General features: G+C 35.2%; 1 long non-coding RNA gene across 2 annotated transcripts in view; it reads right to left on the minus strand.

Annotated features, from left to right (window-relative positions):
• Positions 1–26,310, minus strand: part of LOC140497311 (uncharacterized) — a 77,284-nt gene that overhangs the window by 39,566 nt on the left and 11,408 nt on the right. The window lies entirely within an intron of this gene.

Raw genomic sequence — 26,310 nt, forward strand, 5'->3', positions numbered from 1 at the left:
AGGTTGTCACCTGTGGTAATAACATGATGGAAAAAGTCCTCTGGAGTCAGGAGATGTGATTTCAAAACTTGGGCAAATCATTTCATCTTTCTTGGTCTCAGTTTCTGAGGCAGATGGGCTTGGACTCAATAACTACTGAGGTTACTGTCAGCTCTAGATCTATGATCTGATAAACACATTACCTACATTGATGAAATCTGGGATACAATGAAGTATATTATTAATTTTTTCATCAATTCACAGCAAGCTAATTGCAAGAATTTTTTTTTTTTTTTACTAGAGCTGTGATTTGGTTGGTATAGGGAAATCATGATTAAAATAAAATTCCCACCCCAATTCAGGTAGCCATCTCATCTGCAATCTATAGTCTCAGAGTGTCTCTGAGTTGTACTTCTAGATGGTCATCACCCTAATATTATAAATGGTTCTCTGACTCAGACTTTTATATTCTTTCAATTATCTAGAAAAAAATTTCTATATGCAGAAAGAATCTTTTGTCTGATTTAAAAAAAATAATAACCAACAATTTAAAAGAGTTTGAACGTTTGCTAAGTGCATTGCATACATGAGCTCATTTGATCCTCATTAGTATTTTTTCAGTTACTTGTTTTGTTCCCATTTCACAGATAAGGAAATTTATAGATGGAGGTTGAATAATTTAGTTGTCCTCTGCCTGTTTCTTCCACTGTAAAATGAGGATAATAATAGCACAGATCTCATAGGGTTGTGAGAATCAAATCAGATACTGGCAAAGCACTTAGAATAGTGCCTTGTACATAGTAGACTCATAATAAGTACCTGTTACCTCTCCTCCTTTCACTAGATCTCTAAAGTAATAATCCTCAGATGTCAGATTTAAATCCCAGTACTACTGATTCCATTTGGCATATTCTGTCGGACACATCATGCTCCCTCTTATTTCCATGTATAATGAAGAATATTTTCATATTAGCATGGTGCCTGACATAAAGAATGTACTTTATAAATTGTTTTTGGCTAGTTGAGAAGAAAAATGGTGCTACCTTGCAGAAAGGAATCCAACAATTTGACAGATATAATAATTGTCCTTTTGATCAATGGCAAAAAATTCAATGTCTTGGTATTTATTTTAATGGTATGCCATTCTAGAAAACCTGCTCCAAGAAAGGAAGTTACAGTCATGAGAAAGCTAGGCAATACCTCACAAACTGAATTCTTTTCTTGAATTCTCTTCCATAATGAAAAGATTAGTATAACAAAGTATTCTTTGGAGCAGAGATCTTGGTTTGAGATGAGAGATGGATCACAGACCCAGAAATTTTACAAAATTATTTCATAAGTAAAATTAAAACAAAAAATTGCTATATTTATCTCCCTAAAAATTATACTAGCCAACCAAACCTTTAAGGTTTGCCATAGACTTTATATTTTATTTGCTCTTGAACAAACTTATAAAACTGAGCTAATATTCCCACTTGCCATGTGGATGTTGTGCAAATTTTTTATTACCCACTTCTTCAAGTAAAAAAAAAAAAATGAGCATTCACCCACAATAGAAGTGTACTTAGTTATGTATAAATCATGTATATGATGAACTTATGGTTGAGTACATTATAAACACACATACTATATATTATAAATATACCTGTGTATAGGTATATGTACATATGTGTATGCATGTATATAGCATATGTATATATTGACCTTAGAATCAGGTCATATACATTTATACACCCATTATCACATATGTTTGTATTTGCATGTGTGTATGTTTTCTTGAGTATTTGACAACCTTCACCATGCTCCCCATTCCTCTCCAGCTTGTCAAATGCTTTCTCTTGGTTTTCGTCTTCCCTTTCTTGATGCTTTGTGCTTAGACTACCTGTCAAGAACCTGAGCCAATCTTTTATTGGTGACAGCTTTAATTCCTTTAAAGAAAAGCAAGTTTACCATACACTGGAAAGGAGGGGGACAGGAGAAGGAGGAAAGATCCTGCTCCTACCATCCCTTTATTGTGGCCTAACGATAGGAGAGTCAGTACGGTACAACTGTTCAATTGGATTTCATGTACAGTAGTCGTGATCATTTATGGAACTATGGATATGTTGCCAAACTACTCTGAGAATCAATTTTCTCATCTGTAAAATAGGGATAATAATAGGGTTATTATCATGAAAGCCTTTGCAAACCCTAGAGGGCTCTAGAACTGTGCGGTATTTCTGTCATTAAGAAAAAATAGTAATCTCTGGCATAGTTATATAGTAATGATGATAATCATTGATTATAAATAGTAAAATTAGTAAAATATTAGCATGAATAGTAATATAGTAAAAATAGTAATATCTCGGGCAACTTATCATTTAAGGAGAAGGAGAAGGGGAGGGAGGCATAAGTAGTACCCCAAGGCTTCTAATGTTCTTCAAAGTAAAAGATATATTCTTATAAATATCAAAAATGACCCAGTAACTCAGAATCTTTCCAAGGTTATAGTAGATAGTGAAATCTAAAATGTTTTTGAGGAAACCTACCCTTGTTCCTCTGATGCAGTGCAGCTACCTGGATGGGGTTCTTGCCTCTGTGCATTTCACAGGACTCACAATCATCTATTTTCTAAAGTACGTCATGGGCATCTGACCTCCTACATCTTGGGCACAAACAAGAGAATGGCTCCGAAAAAGTGATCTAAGGGAAAAATCATTCAGAGTGCCTGCTTGGCCTGCCATATCTTTGCCCCTCTGCTAAGTGCAAAGACATGGGAATACTCCTAGGCAGCTGGTGATATGGCCAGAAAAACCCTCATTACTGCTCTTAGTTAAAAGGGCTCCAACTCACTTTTCTCCAAAAGGAAAGAAATCAGGTGAGAACTTTATGATGCTGAATAAGGGTAACATTTGAGGTCTGCCTTGCCTAATTGGCCACAATCATACATAAACACTCTGCCTATACCCTCTTTCTCCCTTTGCCTCTATGGAGAAGCCAATTTGATAAGAGAGATAGACTGATTCATTCCCTCTGTCTGACTTTCCTACATACACTGCAGAATTACAGGCTAATGCAGAAATACTGATTTAGAGTATATGGGGGTAGAGGGGTGGGGAGGCTGGGCAGAGTTCAGGATCTAGGTAAGGAAAGAATGTGTTAAACAATGAGTTATAGCAGATTAAGTACTGAAAGTTTAGTTAGGAAGATGTGGATTCAAATCCTACCTTTCATACTTTTTAAGCTATGTGATATTGGACTAGTTACTTAACTTCTTAGATCTTCAGTTTCCTTGTTGGTAAAACTGAAATAATAATAACTCTAGTGCCTACCTCACAGGGTGGTTGTGAGGCCCATATCAGCCTAATATATTAAAATGTCTTCTTAACCTTAAAGAGTTGTACGAATGTCAATTGTTATCATCCTTTAATTAGAGAGGAAACAATGACATAGTCCATTCAAAGCCAGGAGGCTCGGGGTTTAAATTCTACCTCTGACACAAATTGACTGCGTGAGTCCATGTAAATCATCTTAAATACTGGCCCCCTCCACAGTTCTCTAAGAATCTAAGCTGTAAAAGAGATGCCCATCTACATCGATACAAGAGATTTCCTCACTGGGAGCTCCCCCTCTATCAATAAAATCACAGATCCAGTCCACCAAACTTTCCCCTATTTACCCTTTCCCCTTAGCCCTTACAGCATCCTGTAAGATGGGTAATACACATGGGAGGTAACTTTCCAGGGTGTTAGGAAATTGCTATCTATAGTTACACAAGCCCTCTCCTCTAATATACTTAAAAAACCAGCTGTGTTTATTTTTCTTATGGAGGACTTCAGCTCTACAACCTCTGAAGTTCCTCCCAAATCTTGAATTTGATGATTCTAAAGGATAATCAAGATGAAGGGTAGATATCAGGGAAACAAAAAATGAATAGAGAATAAAAAGGATTGATGGGATGGCTACCTCTGGCATGCTACAACAGAGAATTTGATATTCTCAATTGTGTGGATTAAGCTCTTGCCGTTCGCCTCATTCTCTGAGGTATGAGAACCGAAGGAACAGAATAGTTCAGAAACCTTTGGCATTTGCTATAGGGCCCTCCCTTTCTCCTCTTCTTTCCATTATACCCTATATCTGCCTAGCATGCCTTGATTAGAGAAGGGGAACATTTGTCCTACCCAGTCTGCTTTCACAGCCGGGTAAATTATTTCCTTATTACAAGTTCCAGTTTTTTGAAATACATGACTCAGATTATGTCATCCCTTAATTTGCCCAGTTTTCTCTCTGCCCTTTAATAAAGCGGGGAAAATATTGCCTTTAATGATTACCTCATACGTTTCTTTGTTGTGAGTCTCAGATGAAAAAAAATGTGTGCGGCACTCTGTAAACTTCAAAATATTATGTGATTTTCGGTAATATTTTGCTGATATCATTGTTTTCCCCCTGTAGGAGAATCTAGGGAAGGTTGATGCAAATTAACTTGGGCCATCCAAAATCAAAAGCCAGACACTTGATCTTCGTGGAAATGTTTATATTAGTGTATTAAGAAAGAGAGTATGTTTTTGTTTTAAAGTCAATTTGCTTAGAGACCTACCTTTTATCCCAAATTTTTAAAGGAAAACTTTCAACAAATCCCTGACTTTTACTTACTGCTTAAAAATATATACCATTTTGTTTTCACGATAACCCTGCAATCTGAAGTGTGTAAATAACATTATCCCCAGTTTAGAAATGAAGAAACTGGGTCACTGAGAAGTTACTTGACTTGCCCAAGGTCACAGAGCTGGTAAATGCAGGTGACTAAATTCCAACTTCTAGGTTGGAAACAGACCTGTTTCTATGTCCAATAAGACACAGAGCCTTTAATAATGAAATATGAGAGTGTCATAACACTTTATGGATTACAAAGCACTTTTGACTCATTATTTCAACTGGGGCCTTACAACAGGCTTGTGGGGCATTATTCTCATTTTACAGATGAAGAAAAACCTCAGATACGGCTAAGGTCTTACAGAAAAGAAAGTGCAGGTCAAATCTTTTAAATGCAAAGTCAGTGTTCTTTTCACCAAGCCCTGCTTTCCTCCTTCAATCAGCACAGTGCTTTCCTTTCCCTGTCTTTGAGCTTACTACCTTTGTGACTTTGACTGAGTCCCTTAGGAGTCTTAGCCCTCAGACTTTTTCTGTAGAGGACTAGATGGCTTTTCAGCTCCAGCTCTATGATCCTATTTACAAATTTAGTCCCTTCTTTTGCAATCTTGGTCTATTTTGCTCAAACATTTGAAAATAAAGCGCCCCCCCCCCCCCGAAGAAGTTTTTAGTGTGGAATTTACATACATATGTAGCTTATCAAATGGAAATATTTTGGTTCCTGGCTCCAGAATTCATATTTTAAAAAGGAGATTAGTTTAAGTTTACATTGTTTCAAGACTAAATGTACAGCAAATAATATACACTCACAAAAGAATGTTACACATGCAAAAAGATATGTTTCTCTGACAGGTAAATTTGTCTGTTGGATAAATATTGCAGAAAAAGACTGTACAACAACAAATTGTATATATATATGTACATAATATTTAAAATATTTCTTAGGGGATATTTACCAAAGAGAATGGAGCAACTCAAAAGGAGCCTCAACTCCAACTTTAGAAAGGGTAGCAATCTACATGCTAGGAGGGACTTTTATTTAAAGACTGAAGCATTGCTCTTGGCCATTTGGAACCTTGACATTATGCAAATGAATTCCCAAAGTTAGAAACCTCCTCCTTTCCCTAAGGAACTTAATGACTTTCAGGTACATGATCTAATTACTATTACTGATGATGCAGAGAAAGGGGTATGCTGTAAAGGCAAGCCCTGGGCGGCACAGAGTTGGCAAGTCCCAGTGAATCTCCTGGTGAATCTCTGCACCGCTCCCTGGTTGTTTCTCGTCTTCCTTTTTTTTTTTTAAATTTTATTTATTTATTTGTTTTTAGTTTTCAACATTCATTTGTATAAGATTTTGAGTTCTAAATTTTCTCCCCCTTCCTTCACTCTCCCCTCAGACCTCATCCTGTTACACTTCCAAAAGCCCTGAATTTCCTCAGACTTTATGGCATGCCAGTGGAACGGTTTCCACCAACAATTCATTGGTTTTCTCAAGTACTTCAAATTCAGGTAGTTGTTCTGGGAGGGTGGGGAAGAAAGCATATATTTTGGTTTTAAGAAAAAGAGACAGTATGGTGATAATATAGCTTTGGTAGCTAATGAAGATAGGGTAGGGTATTCAAAAGAGGTCTAGCCTTGGAGTCAATAAGGCCTAAGTTACGTTTCCCTGACACACTGGCAAGTAGTTTGATCTTGTATGATCCTAGATAACTAAGATCCTGGAAAGTAATAGTTTCCCATGTGCATTGTTAAAAGTGAGTCTTCACAAGGTTGATTTCTCTATGGATGAAATGACAAGTTTTGTGTATCCTTTATGTATGTGGATAGAATTGCCAAGATTTGGCTGTGAGTGAATATAGGGCAAGAGAACAAAGGAGAGAATTGCATATTCAAAAGAATTCTAGAAGTTTGGAAGAACTAGTTCAGGGAAAAAGTGATGAGTTCCATTTAGGGTTGTTGATTTTGAGGTGCCAATGGATCACACAAAATAGGTTTCATGATTAAATCAACTAATACAGATTTATGTCTATGTCTGTGTCTGTGTGTCTGGATTTTACTTTGTGTTTTTGTTTTTTTTGGTGGGGGGGAGATTAGAAGACTTTAAGTCAGACACGGAATCCTGAGGTAATTCTGAAAATCATAAGCAGCATCTTTTAAATCAAAGGCATTCCTCATTTTTTTTCTAAACAGGGATTAAGATTTCTCTTGAGAGTCAGGTCTAGAATTTAGAAATCACTTGGAATTTCTGGCTTCATGCAACATTTTCCATTCTGAAGTTCTTGCACTGGTTCATGATATAAAAATAAAAATAAAAGTTTATGAAATGATGTTGTCAAAGTACATCAGAGTTTAGTAATTATTTAAATTTTGCTCATTTTCTCTCTTTCCTGTTCCTTAAAGAAATCATGGATGTAGAGAGAGGGAGAATAAAACATAACTAGCTTGGAAAGTGTATACCATGTCATGGTGTGCTTCCTATATTTATGAATAACATATATGCACAAAATAAATGTTCAGGGTCCATATATATTTTATACAGAGAGTAGATATATTTGTAAAGAAATAGGTTAGTAGTTAGATGGTACAGTGGATTGAGTGAAAGCCTGGAATCATAAAGACTCATCTTCTGAATTCATATTTGTTCACTTACTAGCTGTATGGCTCTGAAAAATCATTTAACCCTATTTGACTCAGTTTTCTCATCTGTAAAATGAGCTGGAGAAGAAAATGATACTACTGTATACTAATCTGACATCATTGCCAAAAATTCTCCAAATGGGATCACAGGACTGAAATGACTGAACAACCAGAAAAGATTGAGAATATAATGTGAAGGGCATATAAGTACAGCTTGATGTTTGATGGGTCATTGAATCTGGAATCAAGAAGGTCTAAGTTCAAATCTCACCTTATTATCTAAGTAATTACCTGAGCTTGGGTAAATCACTAGACTTCTAACTCAGTAACCTTATCTGTAAAATGGACATCATAATAGCAGAGATTCTATGAGGATGAAATAAGATATATGGACATGACAGGAAGGAGATGTCTGTGTGTGTGTGTGTGTGTGTGTGTGTGTGTGTGTGTGTGTGTGTGTGTGTGTGTGTGTGTGTAAAGTATTCAAGTTGATGAAATTCTGACATTATAAGCTTGTATAAAAGAGGTCACCCTCACTATGGGGGTGAGGGTGTATGGGGAAGAGGATTACTCTTTACCTAAGTGCCAGACCACTTTCTCAGCATTCCTCTATCCCAACATGCCCATTCATTCTCACAATTCAGTGGGGGGAGAGGACACTGCCAGAGTTTTTCCCATGCTCAGAACTTCAGTACTCATTTTAAGGGGAGGCTCTAATCTATGTAGTCAGCAACAATTTTTAAAAGAATTCCCTCAGATGGAAAGCCAATATTTTCATTCTGGCTTCTACCAGATTTAAGGGTGGAGAAGAAGCATGATAGCAAACTGACAGGGAAGAAGATATACAACATATTACAAAGGATTTAGAGAAGCATTACATAACATCAACTAATCTTGCTAAAATCTTGTATGTTGAAGGGTGTATTTGATTATTCAAATCACTGTAAAATAATTTGCTCTTCCCTTGCCAAGTAGCAGTACAGGGACAATACCTTTATAATTTTCACTCACCCTTTCTTTTTACAGCTAGATGTGCTTATTAATTATATGTATTTAAAAGACTAATACCATTTCTTACTTACCAATGATAATTTTTCTTTGAGATACCCTTCAGAGATAGCATTGTAAAAAAAAAAACCCAACAAAACAGCACTATTCAGTGTATGTATTTTTTTCAAATTAAATAGGAATGAAAAGTTGAAGAATCCTTAAAAATTAACAGATTGTGAAGTTTCAGGCACTTCCAAGTCATGTGGTCTCAGGCAGATCACTTTCCTTTCTGGGTCTTTCTTAAATTCTTCATCTGTAAAATAAATGGCAGGATAAGCAAATATTGAAGATCCCTTCTGTTTATAACTACCTAATTCTGTCCACTGATTGTTCCAGGGAAGGAGAGATTTCCTTCCCCTATCACTTCTTTGACAAAATCTGGAATCACAGAGTTGGAAAGTGCAGAAGTCCTCCTCCACTGCCTTTAAGCAGAATTGTAGCATAAATTGTTTTAGAAATGTCTCTGAATTCTTTAGGAATCTCAATAGAAGGAAAAATTCCCGAATGCCTCCTAGTATCTGACCGCTCTTTAAGTGAGAAAGATCTTCTAAAGCAAAGGGTTCTCAGCATTTTCATAGCATGGACCTCTTTGCGGGTTTGGTGAAGGCTATGGATTTCTTCTCATAATAATATTTTTAAATGAATGAAATAAAACACATAGGATTACAAAGAAAACAAAAGTTAGTTTAAAAAAAAGGATTTTTTCCCCCTCCATCCAAGTTCATAGACTCTCTGAAATCTTTCCTTGTACCTCTGGACTCCAGAGTAAGAATCACTTTCCTAAAGTTTAGCTTGTGTCCTGTCCCTAGTTTCTTAGTTTCTCATCTGTAAAATACAAGACATGGACTGAGTGCTCTCCTAGGTTCCTTATTTTTTTAAGACTCTGTACTTCTAGGTTCAAGCCATTTCTTTCTTTTTTTCTTTGACGGAAAAACACACACATACAATTTGCTACCACTACTCTGTTCAGCATTCAAAGCCCTTCCTAACTTTCCTCCGTGATCCCAAGGTGTCTCTCTGCAACCTATACGATCTTCTTACATCTTACCACCACCCCTCTGGTGTGAGTGTTTGCAGAGACCTTTTCAGGGGTGCTCATCTACCTTGGGTTTTGGTGTCTCCCTGTCCCCCACCTCTATCTGTGGCTCCCAGAAGCTACAGCATGCACAGTGGTCACACTCCAGTAAAACTCTCTTGGCAGACAGGTTAACCACGATGACAGTAACCAACAAACTTCATTTCAGTTGGTGAATTAGGGAGATGTCTACCCCAAGCACGTGAAGACTTCCCCCAGCCAAACCGATGAGGGAGAATAATTTGTTCCAATAGCCGTGAAGATGGCTGAAGCAGGTGCTGTTGGAGCATTTAGAGCTTGGTCAGACGTTGAAGACACAAAGGTCATCTTCTGCATCCTTGGTCATTGCCATTCCTCTTGACTTTTGCCTGCCCCTGGACTTCAGTGACTGGAAGAGAGAGGTCTTCATGGAACTCAGCTTCACTTAAATCTAGTTCATGTGCAGGTCAAAACATCACCTGTGATGTCACTGGTCCTCTACCAAAATAAAAGATGGACACCATCCTCCTCCCCCGCTCCCCTCTTCATATTCTTTGATGCAGGGACACTGGCCTCCCTCCCATCCCACAAACAGAATAAAACATTCCATTTCAGTTCTGTGCACTTGCTCTTGCTTTCTCCCCATGCCTGGAATTCTCTCTCTCCACATCTCTGCCTCCTGACTTGCTTCAAGACCCAGATGAATTCCACCTTCTACAAGAAGCCTTTATTGAGCCCTCTTAATTACAACTCTCTCTGTAAATTCTTAATTATCCTGTATATAACTTACTTGAACACTGTTATTGGCTTGTCTCCCCTTCTAGACTATGAGCTCCTTGAAGGCAGGACTGATTATTTTTTGCCTTTCTGTATATTCCCAGGGCTTAACACAGTATCTGACACATAGTAATCACTTAGTAAAATACTTGGTCCACATCTCTTCAAGAGCTTGAAAATATTTGTTCTTTCTTCCTCTTTTAGTCTAAAAAAATGAATTCATTTAATATTTTCTCATAGGCATAATTTTTAAACTACAATTTATCTCTTTGCTCAGAATCCTCTCTAAGATCAAAGTACTTGATTCATATTGGGGAAACCTCAATAAAAACACCATGCAATCACACTAGGAATGAGGCACTTGATAACTTGCCTTTCCTAAGGGTTAATTTTGTACCTTTCAAGAAATTATCAGAATATATAGCTCATATAGCTATAGATTTAATACTAGCAAGTTTCTTAGAGTCATTTAGTCCAAACTTCTCATTTTAAAGAGAAGAAAACTTGGGGTCTAAACAGTTGTTTAAGTGACTTGCACAAGGTCACAAATAACTAGTGATAAAACCTGGACTCAGGTCCTGTAATTCCAAGTTCAACAATGCAGGCATGAGTAAGTTGATACTTGTGTCTGCGTGTGTGTGTGTGTGTGTGTGTGTGTGTGTGTGTGTGTGTGAATTTTGGTGTGGGATTCCTGGTGAGGTATTTTCCTCTATCCAGGCAGAGCAGCGACTGCCCCACAATTTAAGAGTCTTAGCATACATACTGCCTAGGGCACTGAGAGGACTGAAGATAGCTTGTTGCTTATTCCAGGATTATTTGCATTTTGACTGTGATCAAAGCTTTAAGCTACACAGATAAAGTTGTGATGGAATTCCAGGCACCAGTCAGTGGGTGGGGAAGGTTTGGGTGGTAGCTTTAAGGGGTAACTGAGGACTTCTCAGGACTCTAGAAATCAGACCACATCAGTGGGTTTCTAATTCACATAGAATCCCAGAAGCTTAGAGTTGGAATGGACCTCCAACTTTGAGGGACCTTGTGTATAGAATGTAGCTTCTATAAAATAAAAACATACTCTCCAGCATTCTCCCTAAAGGCACCAACATTGGCATTTAGGGAAGGCCATCTACTTTCATCTTCCATGTATGGACATGTGTGTCTGTGCCTTTAGGGAGTTGTTGAAAAGTATGTTTTTACTTTATAGAAGCAACATTCAATACAATCCACATATTTGAATTGAGCTAGAAATTTCCCAAAATTCCACGTGCTTTCTGGTTTTGTGATGTATAAATATACTTTGTTTTTTCAAAGAAATGTGTGCTTTGCTTGAGGTTTGGGGTTTTAGTTCCTTGGCAGTGTTCTGTAGCACATTTCATAGATCCTAAGCACCTTGAAAGAGTGTGAAGGGGGTATTGAGGAATTGCCCCCCAGTAGTGTGGCTAGCAGGTGGGGTGTGTGTGTGTGTGTGTGTGTGTGTGTGTGTGTGTGTGTATGTGGGGGGTGAGGTGTGGGTGTGTGTTGGCCCTGACTTGTAATTTTACTAGGGCAGGGAATTCCTGGTGAGGAAACTCCCTTTTACCAATGCAGATTAGCTAATGCTTTATAATTTAGAGTTTCATAGAGTTGCCTTAGGGTATTAAGAGTTAAAAAACTGAAAATAACTTATTGCTCATTCCAGGAATATTTGCATTTGAACAGAGATCAAAGATTTAAGGTACTGAGGTGAAGCTCCAGTTGAATTTGAGGTTGCAGTCAGAAGTGGGGAAGGCTTGGGACTTCGTGCTGAGGGGGAACTGAGGACTTCTCATTACTCTGTAAATGAACCCACATCATCAATTGCTAAATCCAAACAGAATCACAGAAATTTAGGGTTGGAAGAGATCTTAACCATCTCCTCTAACCTCTGTGTAAAAATCCATCTCATTTTCAACATACTCAACAAATGGTCATCTAAACTTTGGTTAAAGTATTTTAGCAGGAGATATCATGTCCTAGATAGCTCACTCTACGTTGTGTAATAGCTACAATTATTTGAATTTTTAAAAAAATTCTTATATCAAGGAATTATCTTTGGAACTTCTCCACATTCTCTCTAGTTCTGCCCTCTGGGTTAAAGTAGAACAAGTCTCATCTTTTTTCTGGGTTATAGGCAGCCTTTGCAATACTTTGAGCCAACTTTCATATCCCCCTAAATTTTCTCTAGATTCCCAGATCTTTCATCAATTTAAGAAGAAAAAAGAAAAGAGTTGTAGAGATTTTAAAAATTATTACTCAAGAAATTACAACGGAAGTCTCCCTCCTTTTTTTTTTTTTTGACATTCCATTATGTTTATGTACCACAATTGATTTAACCATTCTACAAATAATGAGTATGAGCATTGATTCTAGTATAGTATTTTCTTTCAAAGATAAAACTAACTTTCCATATAGTATTTATTTCAGTCTTTGACCTCTTAAAAGTATCTATTTAATGGGGGAGTTCTAAGTTACAGGGTAGGAAGATTTTAGTTACTTTTCTTCCATAATTCAAATTTCTGGAATAGTTTAACTAAATCACAAGCACATCAATGATTTATGTGTGCATTATATGTTATTTCATATTTTTTGCAAAAATATTTTTAATTTTGTTGCTTTTGCTTCCGTTCACCTCCTTCTCTACCTCTTGCTGTAATCATGTTGTTTTTGATCATTTTGTTTTCAATGTAATAAATTATATTACTTACTTATGCTAGTATTGACCCATCCTCGTATTTTTATATACATTGAAGTTGCTTATGTGAATACATTATTAATATATTTCTGAAAGCTCTTTATTAAAAGTTCATTTAAAAATTTTGCAACAATATTCATTAATGATATTGTTCAATAGTTCTCTTCATTTTGCTTTATGCATCTCTTGTTTAGGTGCTGGCTTTTATGTCATATAAATCAAATTTGTTAGAGTACTTTCTGTCTAAATTTTTTTGGGTTTTTTTTGTGTGTGTTTATGTATGACAAAAGTGTTAATTGTTCTTTAAACTTTTGATGTTTACCAGCAAATCCATTGGGACAATTTTCTTCCTTCCTTCCTTCCTTGCTTCCTTCCTTCCTTCCTTGTTTCCTTCCTTCCTTCCTTGCTTCCTTGCTTTCTTGTTTTCTTGCTTTCTTGCTTTCTATAATGGTAATTAAAATGGGAAGATCTTTCCCATTCATTAGTAAGTCCATGTGATCTGCTTAAATCATATGGAAGCCTAAGTCACATGTGGTGGGAGGAGCTTGCCAAAGCAAATCCATTTGGACAATTTCCTGCCTTACTTCCTTTCTTCCTTCCTTCCTTCCTTCCTTCCTTCCTTCCTTCCTTCCTTCCTTCCTTCCTTCCTCCCTTTCTCTGTCTCTCTCTCTCTCTCTCTTTCTTTCAGTATTTCCTTTATAGTTTGTTCAATTTCATTTTTTGAGATAGAATTATTTAAGATTCTTGATTTTCTCATAACTTGGATGTATGTTTTTAGATATTTAATTTTCCTCTGAGGAAGACTCTTCCTACAGTTCAACTATTATATTATATTATAATAATTTTACATAATTAATGATTAACTATGAGTTTATGACTTCTTCCTTTATCTCTTCATTAAGTCTATGTCAGTTTTCAACTTTTGCTTGTGTTTCTTGAAGTGATTACTAATTTTTATCATGTTATGGTTTATAAAGATGTTTAGAAGTTCTGATTTTTTATATTATTAATTATTTATAATTTTATAAACTTTATTGATAATATTATACCTTAACCCATAGCCCTTTTCTCAGAAATGTCCTTCAAACATATATATATATTCCTTGATGTTCCTATGCAGAAATTTCTGTATGTTATTAACCTCTAACCTTCTAACAGACTGTTTTTTCCCATATTTTCCCATTTTTTTACCTTTCTTTTACATGTATCCAATACCAAGAGAAGAACATTAAAATGCCATGCAATTTTTTGTGTTGCTACTGTCAAGTCCTGAAATAAATCAAAGACATTATTTGAAGAAAAAAGCTTCTTTGATTGAATTGACAGAATAGCAAACCTGCCTCCCTGGGATATGTCCAGTGGAATTTCCAAACTAGAGGTTAATAGAAAAGACTTTAATACCCTTCAAAGAGAAGGGGGAGGAGGCAGCAAGAGGTAGCAAGACTTGGTCATTAGATAGCAAGACCTGATCATGAGATCTTGGCTGCCTAAAGCAGTCCAAGCAAGGAGAACCAATTCATTCTTGCTGTTTTGTCCTTCATACTATGAATCCCAATGGAAACGGTCAATGACAGCAGAGACTTTGAGCCAGCTTAAGGTCTGTTCCCCCACAAAGCAAGATCTCAGGATGGGACATAAGGTCTGACTCAGCTGTACCTAAGCAACTCATGTTGCTGGAAATGCTACTGACATTCTGACATTGCTAGGATCATTTAGGGAGTGGCAGGTAATATTACATTTGGTATTAACAATTTCTGTCCTTATAATAACAATTTTTGTCATTACTTAAGTCTATTTGCTGTTTTATTAAATTATTGCTTTGTGAATTTAGATAATAATGAATAAGCACTTAGGGTTTTCCACTGTATATAATAAAATAAAAATGCGTTATTGGTGGAATTGAGAACCAATCTAACCATTCTGATGAATAAGCATTTAGTGTTTTCCACTGTCTACAATAAAATATAATTTCCCTGGATATCTGCATTGAGATTGTAAATTTTAGTTTTCCTTTGTTTGATAATATGACTGTACCACTTTTTTTTTTGGACGCTGTTAATGTATAATAAATTTTCTTTAAGTCTGCTTTTTGTTGTATGTGTGTCTTTATTTTCAAATGTTTACTACATTTTCTTTTATTCCACATTTATAGTTATGCTTGCCAGGTTTGAGGTTTCTTCATTTTGTTTCCTTTTTATTGAATTTATCCCATTTTCCATTTGTCAGCCCTTTGTCCCTATGATCAGCTTTACATCTGCTAGTTTTTACGAGTCTGTTCTCACAGGCTATATTACTCCTGTTTACCTGCCTTACCCCAAAGTTCCTTGGAAGTAGTTAAATTATTATTTTTCACTTTCTTGTCATTAACTTATTTCCCTCCCCTTTTGCTTTGTTGTTTCTCATTCAGGTCAGTGTGTGATTCAAATTTTACCTTCCATTTCCCAGCCTTTTACTTTAAGCAACATTCTTTTGTGACATGCTCATCCAATCTATTTTCATTTCCTTTGTCCTCCTTATTATACTCCATTTAAAAGTCTGTTCTGAATTCTATTTTTGCAATTTATGCACCATTCCCTCAGATGTTCCTTATTTTTTCCTTTTCATGTCTTTAATGAGTGTAGAGCTTCTAGAGTATAACTTTTTAACTTCACTCCCTCTCTGTATCCCTCCCCTCCCTCTTCAATTTCTCATTGAAGTAAAAATTGTAATATAGGTTATATATGGACAGTCATGCAAAACAAATTTCCATCTTAGTCACTGTGTAAAAGAAAACATAGACCAAAAAGAAAGAAAAGAAAAAGGAAGTTTAAAAAAAGTATGCTTTGATCTGTATGCAGAGTCTATCAATTCTTTCTCTGGAGGCAGAAAGCATTTTTCATAAGTTCTTCAGATTTATCTTGGATCATTTTGTTGCTGAGAATGACTAAGTCATTCAAAGTTGATCATCATATGATACTGCTGATACAATGTTCTCCTAGTTCTGTTCACTTCATTTTGAATCAGTTCATGTAAGTCTTCCCAGGTTTTTCTGAAATAATCTTCCTTATCATCTCTTACAGGACGACAGAATTCCATCAAAATCAAATATTACAACTTGTTCAGTTGTTCTCCAACTGATGAACATCCCTTCAATTTCCAATTCATTGTCAACTAAAAAGAGTGTCTATAAATATTTTTATACATATAGATCCTTTTCCTTTTTTAAAAAAATTTCTTTGGGATTCAGACCTAGGAGTGGTATTGCTGGGTCAAAGGGTATGCACAGTTTTATAGCCCTGTGGGAATTGTTTAAAGTATTCATCAGAAAGTTTGGACTGGTTCTCAATTCCACCAACAATGCAATAGTTTCTGAATTCTCAATTTTCCTATATCTCCTTCAAAATTTATCGTTTTCCTTTTCTGTCATATTAGCCAATCTAATAGGCATGAAGTAGTACCTCAGAGTTGTTTTAATTTGCATTTCTCTGATTAATAGTGATTTAGATCATTTTTCATCTGATTATATATCTGATTATATATTATATATCTGATATCGTAGGCTGAAAACTGGAATATTCATATCCTGTTACCATTCATCAGTTATATTATGACTAGTGTTCTTATAAATTTGATTCAGTTCTTTAGATATTTGAAAGATGTTACCTTTATTAGAAAGATGATATTAATTTTTTCCAGTATTTTTCTTTTCTCTTTAATCTTGACGGCATTGCTTTTGTTTCTTCAAAAACTTTTTAATTTAATTGACTCAAAATTTTCCATTTTCTATCCTGTAATGCTCTCTATCTGTTGTTTAGTCATAATTTTTCCCTTATCCATAGATCTGAAAGGTAAACCATTACATGTTCCCCTAATTTGTTTACAGTATCGCCTTTTATTTCTAAATCATATACCCATTTTGGTCTTATCTTAGTACATAGCATGTGATATTATTCTATACTTAGCTTCTACCAAACTGCTTTCCATTTTTCTCAGTAGTTTTTTTTTTTTGGGGGGGGGGGGGGTCAAATAATAATTTCTTGTCCTAAAATCTTGGATCTTTGGGTTTATCAAGCACTAGATTACTATGGTCATTTTCTATTATGTATTATGTACCACTGATCCTCCACTCTATTTCATAACCATTACCAGACTGTTGATGATTACCATTTTGTAATACAAATCTGGTATTACTAGATTGCTTTGCTTCTCATTTTTTTTCATTGATTCTCTTGATATTCTGGATCTTTTATTCTTCCAGATGAATTTTGTTCCTTTTTTTAACTTTCTAAAATATTTTTGATAGTTTAGTATGGATAAAGAAAATAATTTATGTAGAGTCTTCATTTTTATCATATTGATGCACCCTACCCACGAACAATTAATTTTTCTTCAGTTGTTTAATCTGGCTTTGTTTGTGTGATGTGTTCTATAATTGTATTTATTTAGCTCCTGGGTTTGTTTTGGCAGGTAGAATCCTAAATATTTTATAATATCTGAAGTGGTTTTAAATGAAATTTCTCTTTCTATCTCTTCCTTTTGGGCTTTGTTGGTAATATATAGAAATGCTAGTGATATGTGGCTTTATAAGATAAAATTTTACTAATGTTGTTATTTTTTTCACATACTTTTTTAGTTGACTATCTAGGATTTTCTAAGTATGGCATCACATCACCTGCAACAAGTGCTAGCTTTGTTTCCTCATTATCTATTCCAGTTTCTTCAATTTCTTTTTCATCTCCCATTACCTTAGCTAGCTTTTCTAGTACAATACTCAGTAATGGGCATCTTTGTTTTACCCCTGATCTTATTGGGAAGATGTCTAGCTTTTCCCCGTTACAAGTAATGCTTGTTGATAGTTTCAGATAGATATTACTTATTATTTTAAGGAAAGCTCCATTCATTTTTATGCTTTCCAGTGTTTTAAATAGAAATGAGTATTGTATTTTGTCACATGATTTTTCTACTTCTATTGAGATAATCATTTGATATTTTTATTGACATAGTTAATTATGCTGATAGTTTTTCTACTATTAAATCAACACTGCATTCTTGGTAGGAATCCCACTTGGTCATAGTGTATAATCCTTGTGATATATTGCTGTAATCTCCTTGCTAGTATTTTCTTCAAAATTTCTGCATCAGTATTCATTAACGAAACTGGTCTTTAGTCTGCTTTTTGTTTTTACTCTTCTTGGCTTAGGTATGAGCATCATATTTATGTTGTAGAGGTTATTTGATAGGACTCCTTTGCCTATTTTTACAGATAGTTATGTAACATTGGTATGAATTGTTCTTTACATGTTTGGTAGAATTCAATACTGAATCCTTCTAGTTCTGATGTGTTTTTTTTTCTTAGAGAACTCATTGCTGGTTTCTTGAATTTCTTGTTCTAAATAGGGTTATTTAAGTATTCAATTTCCTCCTGTTCATCTGCACAATTTATATTTTTTGTAATTATTCATCCATTTCAATTAGATTGTTAGTTTTTTTGGCATATAACTGGGTGACATTACAAGTAATAGTTGCTTTAATTTCATTTTTACTAGTGGTAAATTCATCCTTTTCATTTTTGATAGTGGTAATTTGATTTTCTTCTTTCTTTTTTCAAAGTAAAATTAACCAATGGTCTATCCATTTTTTAAAAATAAAACCACCTTCTAGTTTTATTTATTTCTTAAATTTTCCTACTTTCAATTTCAATGATCTCTTCCTTGATTTTCAGGATTTACAGTTTGGTGTTTAATTGGGGATTTTCAATTTCTTCTTTGTCTAGGTTTTTTTTTTTTTTTTGTCAGTGCCCAATTAGTTGATCTACTCTTTCTTCATTTTATTGATGTAAGCGTATAAAGATGTTTGTTTTTCCCTAAGTAGTGCTTTGACTGTATTCCATAAAATTTTTAATATTATCTCATTTTTGCCATCCCCTTTAATGAAAGTATGTATTATTTCTATGCTTTGTTCTTTAACCCATTCTTTCTTTAGTATTAGATTAGTTTTTAATTAATTTTTAATCTAGCTTTTACTGATCTTTATTGAATGTAATTTTTATGACATTATAATCTGAAAAGGATGCATTTAATATTTCTGTTGTTCTGAATTGAGGTATGAGGGTTTTGTCACCTAACTCATGGTCAATTTTTGTAGGTGCCATATGACCCTGAGAAAAAGGTATAGTCTTTTCTATTCTCATTCAGTTTTCTCTACAGGTCTATCATATCTAACTTTTCTAAAATTTTATTTATCTCCTTAACTTTTTTCTTTATTTTGGGGTTAGATTTATCTAGTTCTGAGAGGGGAAAGTTGAGGTCCCTCAATAGTATAGTTTTACTGTCTGTTTCCTCCTGTACTTCAATTATCTTTTCCTTTAAGAACTTGGATGCTATAACATTAATGCAGATATGTTTAGTGTTTTATTTCACTGTCTGTGGTATCTTTTAGCACAACATAATTTCTCTGTCTATCTGTTCTAGTTATGTCTATTTTTAGTTTTTCTTTGTCTGAGGTCATGACTTCTATCCCTGCATTTTTTACTTTAGCTGAAATATAATAGACTCTGCTGTAGTCCCTTACTTGTACTCTGTGTGTGTCTTTTTCAATTTTCGTTTCTTGTAAACAGCATATTGTAAAATTTGAATTTTCAGCCTCCTATGTTATCGACTTCTGTTTTATGCCTGAGTTATATTATTTACATTCACAGTTATGACTGCTGTGTGTTTCCTCCATCCTATTACCCATTTATCTTGCTTTCTCTCTCCTTTCTCCTTGCCCCTACTCAAAAATGTTTTGCTTCTGACCACTACCTCCCTTAATCTGCCTTCTCTGCTATCAGCCCTCCCCACTCCCTAGTTCTCTTTTCCTCCTCCCCTCCTTCTTCCCTGTAGGGTAAGATAGATTTCTATACCCAACTCAGTGGCCATGTTATTCCTTCTTTGAGCTAATTCTAATGAAAGTAAGGTTTAAGTGTTGTCCAGTACCTCCCACCTTTCCCTCTACTGTAAAAGCTCTTTTATGACTCTTTTATGTGAGATAGTTTACTCCATTTCCTCCCCCTTTCTCACAGTGTATCCCTCTTTCTCACTCCCCCCTTTTCCATATCATCCCATCATATTCAATTTACACAGTACCTTTTGTCTATGAATACTCCTTCTAACTGCCCTAATAGTGATAAAGTTCTTAGGACTCACAAGTATCTTTTTCCCATACATGAAAGTAAACAGTTAAACTTTATTGAGTCTCTTATGAAATCTCTTCTTATTTCCCTTTTTATGCTGTTTGTGAATCTTGTATTTGAGTCAAGTTCTCTCTACAGCTTTGGCGTTTTCATCAAGAATCCTGGAAAGTGCACTATTTCACTGAATATCCATTTTTTCCCTTGAAGAATTATACTCAGTTTTGTGGAGTAGGTAATTCTTGGTTTCAATCCTAACTCTTTTGCTATATGAAATTTTATATCCCAAGCCCTCGGATTCTTTAAAATTGAAGCTGCAAAATCTTCTGGGACTCTGAGTGTGTCTCTGTGATATTTAAATTGTAACTTTCCAGCTGCTTGCAATATTTTCTCCTTTACCTGGGAGTTCTGGAATTTAGCTAAAATATTTTAAATGATTTTTTTCATGTATCAATGGTACAAAAAAACTCTTTGACAACTTGATTGAATATATTTAACTGTTTTCAAAAAAAAAGTTTTCTGATTCTAAGTTGTTTATTTGTTTGTATTGTCTACCTATATCATGGCATGTGTTGAGAGTGAGGAGATTAAATGGAAAATATAAGCATTTTAAATTCTGATATTATTTCATGATTTTTATACATTGTGTAGTATCCCTTCTCCTGGACAAAACTTTTATTACTCTATATCTAATAAATAAATCCATTTTTGGAGGTTTTAGAGTAGTTTTTTTGTTTTTGGTGGGAAGAGGGAAACCTATTTTATACCACATTAGTAATGTGAATGTTAGAAAAAATGAAAGTTAGATATCTCTAAAAATTAACTTGAGCCCTTCATGACTTAGATATCTCTTACATGAGGTGCTTATGTGTATGTCCTCTTTAGTATTGAATTGTTTGAATCCAAAATAGTTTCTTTTTATCCTAACTTTTAGATACTTACTTTTTCAACACTCATTTTTTTTTGCATTTTTCCCTCTACCTGTATGATTTAATTAAAAAAAAGCTTTTTGCTTAAACTTACATTTGCCAAATCCAACAGTGTTACAAGAAGAATATATCTTGGTAAAGATAGATACTTAATACATGCTTGTTGAATTATTAAAATAAGATTATAATTCTAGATCTGGAATGGATTTTAGAGGCTACTGAGTTCAAGCTACTCATTTTATAGTTGGGGAAACTGAGATTCAGAAAGTTTAAGTGATTTGTTTAAAGTCATATAAGTGGTAAATGACAATGCAGGATTTGAATTCAGACCTTTTGATCTAAAGGCTTAAAGGCAGTGTTCATCTGCAAATGGGAGATGAAAGAAATGATCAAAGAAAAAAATGAACTGTGAGACCCCTTTTACTGTTCACTCTTTCTCCACCTGAATGTGTGTATCTGATCCAAAATTTCAACACTCTGACTATCCCATTCCCCCTCTAACTGCAGAGGTTTTGCAGCTGTAAAAAGTACTTTGGAAAGGGAATTATTAGCTGGAAACAACTAAAAAGGGGGGAGGGGAAGAAGACTCCAAAACAAAATGGAAATAAATACACATATACTTTACTTAATTATACTTACCTGGTTTTTTTTAAGAACACTCTAATCATCACTCTTTTGTTCCTCCATCAACATAATTGCTCATTTGATGAAATCTCTTCATGTATTTCCTGCCTTATTAAGAATTTCCCCTTCTTTGAAATTGACATTCTTTCCCTTTCATATTTCTTCCTTAATCCTAATTTCTACCAATCCACTCCCAGTCTTTTCTTCCCTATTTTATCGAATCAGAGAAGGGAGTGGAGATGGGAGTAAGTAGGGACAGCAGAAATAATCTAAGTCGATTCCTTCATTTTACAGTTGAGGAAAATGAAACTCACTGAAGTTAAGTGACTTGCTCAAGGTCACAGTACAGAGCAAAGTACGATTCAAACCCTATCTCCCAAATCTAGATCTATGATTTCCCCCTTTTACACATCCGACCATCCTTATTGCATTGAAAAATTTGGGACATATGATAAGGTCTTTCTCCAAGATTGATTTTTCTTTTTTTATGTAATTGACATTTGGCTACAAAGACCAAGTTCAGCTATGTGAATAAATTCAGCCACAAAAAGGCATCACAAAGGCATTGCCAGAGGGCACTGCCTGCTATTTCTTGGCATTAGTTTAGGAACCACTTGTTTTGCTGTGCATGCCTCCTCTATCACCCTCAGAAGTCCATGCTCACTGTACTAGAATAGCAGTTAAACACTCTGAGCGATGTCATATGGTTGTAAATCATGGAAACACCAAAGTCTCAGAAGAATCCAAATCATAAGACAAAATTGTGAACAGAGCAACGGAGATATATAGGATGGATATCTCTAAGCTCCATTATGTTAACCATGATGGCTTGAACTGTGCCAAGTGGCATAAAAGCCATGGCATAGAAGAAAAGGGACTAAACATTTTATGACACCTACTATATGTCAAATAGGGTGCCCAATATTTATTTCATTTGATCAACAAGGACATGAGTGGTTGTGGAAAAAAGAGAAGTATTTAGGCAACCAAGTGGTTCACTCAATAGAGTGCTGGCCCAGAAGTCAGAAGACCTGAGTTTAAATATGGCTTCAGGCATTTGCTAACTGTGTGACCCTGGGTAAGTCACTTAACTCTTGTTTATTTTAGTTTCCTCGACTATGAAATGAGACTATTAGTAGTTGCTACCTATCAGAGTTGTTGTGAGGATAGAAAGAGATAATATTTGTAAAGCACTTAGTACAGTGTCCCACAGGTAGTGGGTACTTAATAAATTTCCTCCATGATCAAGGGACAAGTCAGTCATCAATAAGTAAGCATTAAGTACTTATTGTGTGCCAAGCATGTGTTTAGTGATGGAAGTAGAAAGAAAAACAAAGTATCCTTACTTTCATTCTAATGGGGAAACCAACAGGTAAATAACCAGGTATATGGAAGGAAAAAAATTTAAAAAAATAAAAAAAAGTTACATGATAACTTTATTATACATTGAAAAAGAATACCAAGTTATATATAATAGATTTGCAGTTTTATGTAAAATCATCTTTTTTTCTATTCTACTATGTTATAGGAATGCTTGTTTTATTTCTCAAGTTAAGAATAAAATAGATACTATTTTTGTTTTAAAAAAAGATATATAAAGCATAAATGGAAGTTCATCTGAACAGAGAAGGCACTAGCAGATTGGCAGGGTAGAGGCAGGGGGTAGGAAATCAGGAATGGTTTCCTACAGAAGGCAAAATTAGGACTGAGTCTTCAACCAGTGCAAACACACACAGAAACAGGAGAGAAACTGTTTTAGTGGCACAGGGGATAGAGTTTTAGACTTGGAGTCAGGAAACTCTGAGCTTAAATCTTGGAGACACTAGCTATGAGACTTTGGACAAGTCACTTAATTTTCCTTTGCTTCAGTTTCTGTAACTGTAAAGTAGGGACAATGGTAGCACCTCTTTCCCAGCATTGTTATGAAGATTAAATGGGATAATATTTCTAAAAAGCTTTGCAAACCTTAAAACATTATATAAATTGTAGTTATTTTCTTTATTTTGTCATATGCAGAGAAAAAGATGTCGGTGAGATGGATCTTAACTGGATTCTAGAGTGTATGAATTGGGAGTAAGTTATAAGAAGGCTAGAAAGTAAGGGACCAGATTATGAGACGTGTTCGGTGCCAAACAGCGGACTTTGTTTTTGATCCTACAAGCAATGACACTAATTATCTTTGTTGAGGGGGGAATGACATGATTAGGCCAATCTATAGGAATTTTGCTTTGGCAGCATTTGAGATGAAACCAATTAGAAGACTACTGTAATAGTACCGATATATACCTTGAGTGTTGAACTGGTATGCACAAACTATTAAAAACTAAAGAAATGACTTAATTGTATTGGGTGGATCCTCTATAAAGGACTGATGGAAGAACATGCACGAACATCATATAGGAGGAGGAGGCAGGGATGGGTTGTAATCTGCACTGGTGAGAGAGCATTCACATTGATGAGATCTTTGATCTGTCAAGATGCCAGAGTTCTGGTCTTGTGTCTAATCTAAGCCATAAGAAATACTGGTTCCTACTCATAATGCACAGAATTAGACAAGGCATTCCATTTTTTTGGTCCCAACATTTTCTCTGCCTGTTCCTCACGTCTGGCATGCTATCGTTTCTCCTGTCTGTCTCCTGGCTTTTCTGGCTTCCCTGAAGTTCTAATGAAAATCTTATCTTCTCCAAGACTTCTTTTCCCAATACATCTTAATCCCAGTCCCTTTTCACTATTTTCCTTTTATCCTGTACATAGCTTGTTTACACATATTTGGTTGTCATCTCTCTCATTACACTATGATCCTCAAGGGTAGTGAGAGTATTTTGTCTTTCTTTGTATCCTCCGTGCTTACAACAGTTCCTTTTTATTGACTGACTGGTTCATGGCTCAGGCCAGATTTACACATGTCATTAGAACCAAATGATTTACATGATTCCATTTTTGTTATTTCATATGTTTGGGTCCACGTGGAAAAGATCTGAAGTTGTTTCTAACTATTATTGTGAATCTTATTTTTTTTAATGAGGGTCTCTGTGTGTGTGTGTGTGTGTGTGTGTGTGTGTGTGTATGAAGCAGAAAGTGGCATAGTAAGAATGACTTTAGTTCCTTAAAGTCAAGAGCCTTTACTTTGACATTTGTGTTTCTTCCAGTGCCTAAAACAGTGAGGGCTATCTCCTCACTTGTGTTAATACATCAATAATTCCTTATTTCCAAGGGCAGGTGTTGCCTCTATTGATGAAAATCAAAATACCTCTGCACTTCAGGACTGGGTTTAATGATTTCTTGCCCTCTAACGACAATAATTAAAATTATAGTAGCGACAGCAACCAAAACAATAACAAAATTCCCCTTCTTTCTCCAAAACCCCATCTGCTGGTGGCCTACTAGCTTGGTAATGACTCTTAGCCAATTCAGCAAGGCTTGTCCTGGAATAAAAGACATATTATCCTTGCACTTTTTTTTTGGGGGGGGGGGAGGTATTAAGTAGCTATTTAATACATAATATTAAATGAATTAAGAGTGCTATATGACTTGTCTATAAATATTAATCCAATTAATGAATTCTTTTGTTGATTCATTTGTTAACAAAACATTTCTTTAAAAACTTCTCTTTGCAAGTCAATGTGTTGGCTCAATCCAATTCAAGTCAATAAACATTTTTTAAGTACCTAATAAATGCAAAACAAAGAAACAAAAAAAAGTAGTGTGGCTTAATTGTTAAAAGCTTGGCTCTGAAGAAAGAAAAAAACAGTCTAAAGTTCTGCCTTTGATGGACATTAGGTGTGTGGTCATGGGCAAATCATTGAACTTCTCAACGCTTCCATGAAAAGCCATCAAATTGGATTATCACAGGGAGTTCCATACTTACAAAAGTGCAGATCTGAACTCAAACAAATAGAAAATACAAAATCTAAAATAAAATAAGTGGTTATATACGTGGCTGAATATACATATGAAGCACCGAGATAGCTCCAAAGGTTTTTGTTGCTTCTCTTCCACTGGATCTGTCTCTTCATGACCCCATTTGGGGTTTTCTTAACAAAGACCCTAGATACAAAGGTACTTGCCATTTCCTTCTCCAGCTTATTTTACAGATGAAAAACTGAGCAAAACAGGGCTAAGTGACTTGCCCAGGGTGACATAGCTAATAAGTGTTTAAGATAGATTTGAATTAAGGAAGATGAGTCTTGTTTACTCCAGGTCTGATGCTTTATGTGCTGTGCCACCCAGGTGCCCTCTCCTAAGGTTACCAAGAAAAAAGAATAGCTCTTTGCTTTAAAAAGACTTACTTTCTACTGTGTGGGTACAACAGATATACAGACAAGAAAACACAGGTCATATACAAAGTAATATTAATAGGAAAAAAAAGTAACAGTCATTGGTATCAGAAACAGCCTCATGCAGGAGATGGCATTGAATTGTACTTTAAAGTACGCTAGAAAATCCAAGAGATGAGGAGCATGCCAAAACATGGAAGACGACATATGAAAAGGCATAGAGGTAGGAGATGCACTTCTATTTATAGGAAAGGCTAGCCAGCACATTTTGCTGGATTTCAGAATGCCGGGGGCTATTAAAGACAATTGAACATTGGCAGAAATTTTTAATGGATCTAGAGACAGTACATTGCTCCGATACATCCCAAATGGCAATGCATTCTCTTTAGTGGAAAGGTTATCTCTCTATGAAATAAAATATTTGTCATCTCAACTACCATGCCAGGTAAATACTCATGAGTATGATGTCTCTCAGTCCTTAGCTTGCCCAAACTGACAGA

This window comes from Notamacropus eugenii, chromosome 3, assembly GCF_028372415.1.
Source record: "Notamacropus eugenii isolate mMacEug1 chromosome 3, mMacEug1.pri_v2, whole genome shotgun sequence".
NCBI lineage: Eukaryota > Metazoa > Chordata > Mammalia > Diprotodontia > Macropodidae > Notamacropus > Notamacropus eugenii.